General features: G+C 37.4%; 1 non-coding gene across 1 annotated transcript; it reads right to left on the bottom strand.

Moving 5' to 3' along the window:
- Window positions 1-1,369: 1,369 nt before the first annotated feature.
- On the bottom strand, window positions 1,370-1,476 carry LOC121205387 (small nucleolar RNA R71). The gene has a single exon (XR_005900466.1). It is a non-coding gene; the product is annotated as a small nucleolar RNA R71 (small nucleolar RNA).
- Between the last annotated feature and the right edge of the window lie 1,217 nt (window positions 1,477-2,693).

Genomic DNA, 2,693 nt, shown 5'->3' on the forward strand with positions numbered 1-2,693 from the left:
TATGTGTTCTTATTCTTGCTTTGATATCCCAGGATACTGATTCAAGACACGCTCTTATTCAGAGGAAGAATAGACCCTGTCTAAGAGTACATTTGCCATAATTAAGCGGAGTTGATTGTGCAACTAGAAATAGGGTGACAAGATTTTGTCGGATTAGGGTGAAACCTAATAAAGGGATCCTTAGATCGAGTTAATACAACCCTAGAGTGTTAATTAGAGAAAGTCTCGGTTATTCAATCTAGGGATTAGACATTATTAGTCTTGAATAGGGATAATAACATAACTTAGGGATCTCTAGTTGAATGAATAAATCGTCTGATTCGGAGCTAGAATAACAAGTACAGTTTAGGTGGATTTTTCCTTAGGTATTGTCTCAGATCGATCAATTTTCCCAAAAGCAATTCCCCAATTCTTTTCTCTATGCGTTCTTAGTTTAAATAATTAGTTAATTAAAACAAACCCTTTTATTCTTAGGCTAGATAATAAAAAGATAGTTATTACTAGTACTTTTGGTTCCCTTGGGTACGATATCCCGGTCTTGCCATTACTATACTATTGTTCGGTAGGTGCGCTTGCCTTTTCGTCGTGATAATAGTTAGTCTAGGTTTGATCTTCATTATAAATATTTATTACTTGTTACAAATCATGCGATCAAGTTTTTGGCACCGTTGCTGGGGAACTGAAATATTAGGAACACTAAATTTTTATTACTTTAGCCATTTATTTTTCTTGGGATTTTATTTTATTTTATTATTTATTGATTTACTTTTTCTCTCTTGGCAGGTTTTTATAGTTTATAACTAGAAGAAACCCGTCAGGACCATTACTCTTTGACGAAGAAATCGATCGTACAATTCGTAAAAATCAAAGAGAAATAAGGCGTAGTTTACGCTACACAAAGAACGAACGAGAATACGATACTCAAACCCCAACCGAAGAGATGGCCAAAAATCCAGGCAATCAGCTACCTCCTGCAATTGCAGCTAATCAAAATCCTGCTCCACGTACTATGAATGACTATGCTAAACCTTCTTTAATAGGAACTGAGTCTAATATAGTTAGACCTGCTATTGCTGCGAATAATTTCGAACTAAAACCTAACACAATTTATATGATACAGCAGTTTGTTCAGTTTGATGGTTTACAGGATGAGGATCCCAACATGCACTTGGCGATTTTTCTTGAATTTTGCGATACATTCAAAATCAATGGAATTTATGATGATGCCATTCGTCTTCGATTATTTCCCCTTTCACTGAGAAACAAAGCTAAACAGTGGTTGAACTCGTTACCACGAGGGTCTATCACTACTTGGGAGCAAATGACCAAGAAGTTTTTACTAAAATATTTTTCGCCGGCTAAAACGGCTAAATTGTGTAATGATATCTCTTCTTTTGTGCAGATGGATTTAGAAACACTTTACGATGCATGAGAGAGATACAAGGACCTACTGAGAAGGTGCCCTTACCATGGGTTACCACTTTGGTTGCAATTTCAAGCATTCCGCAATGTCCTGAATCCCTCGACTCGGCAAGTGGTTGACGTAGCTGCTGGCGGAACCATCAACAATAAAACACTGGAAGATGCCTATGAATTCATAGAGGAGATGTCACTGAACAACTATCAGTGGCAAGTTATGAGGACAAAGCCAACGAAAACAATCAGTGTCTATAGTATCGATTCAGTCACCATACTCTCTAATTAGGTAGAACTTCTCAATAAAAAGATTGATAGTTTTCTTGGTTCTATGCAGGTACATCCAGTAATATGGTGTGACTCAAGCGGAGGAGGTGTGCATACAAAATATCAGCCCTTCAATCCCATAACCGAAGAGGAACGAGTCAACTATATAGGTAATAATAACTTTAGATCTCAAAACAACCCATACAGTAATACCTATAATGCAGGTTGGAAGAACCACCCAAATTTTTCCTGGGGAGGTCAAGGAAATCCAAAGCCACAAAATCCTTAGGGCCTTCAATAGCCACCTTATCAACAAGAGAAGAAGCCGAACCTTGAAGAGATGCTCTCAAAATTCATATCAGTATCCGAAACCCGTTTCCAAAATACCGAGACAGCACTTAAGAATCAATAAGCATCAATCTAAGGACTCGAAACTCAGATAAGCCAGCTTTCCAAACTAATCTCAGAAAGACCACCAGGAAATTTACTTAGTAATACCAAATCAAGAGAGCATGTCAAAGTAGTTACACTAAGGAGTGGGAAACTGTTAGCGGAATTAGAAAAAAGGTTAGCACAAGAAGCCGTGGAAAGCGAAAAGAGGGAAGAAAAACCCGAAAATAGTGACAAATCAGTACCGGAGGAATATTCACCACCGGTTCCATATCTAGCAAAATTAAAAAGAGATCGCATTGATGCACAATTCGGTGAGTTTCTTGAACTTTTTAAGCAGTTACATATCAACTTACCTTTTGTTGAAGCTATCTCGAAGATGCCTACATACGCAAAATTTTTAAAGGAGCTTTTAACAAATAAAAGGAAGTTTTAGGACTTATCTACAGTAGAACTCAATGAGGAATGCTCCGCTATACTCCAAAATAAGCTCCCAACCAAACTAAAATGTAACGCCCCGATCTTTGGGCCTGGAAGTATTGAGCCTTGAGTTTGGGTTTGGGTGGAAAATGGCCCGAATAATTTGGATGTTATTATTATTTCGTATGTTTAGTTTAGTA

This window comes from Gossypium hirsutum, chromosome A08, assembly GCF_007990345.1.
Source record: "Gossypium hirsutum isolate 1008001.06 chromosome A08, Gossypium_hirsutum_v2.1, whole genome shotgun sequence".
NCBI lineage: Eukaryota > Viridiplantae > Streptophyta > Magnoliopsida > Malvales > Malvaceae > Gossypium > Gossypium hirsutum.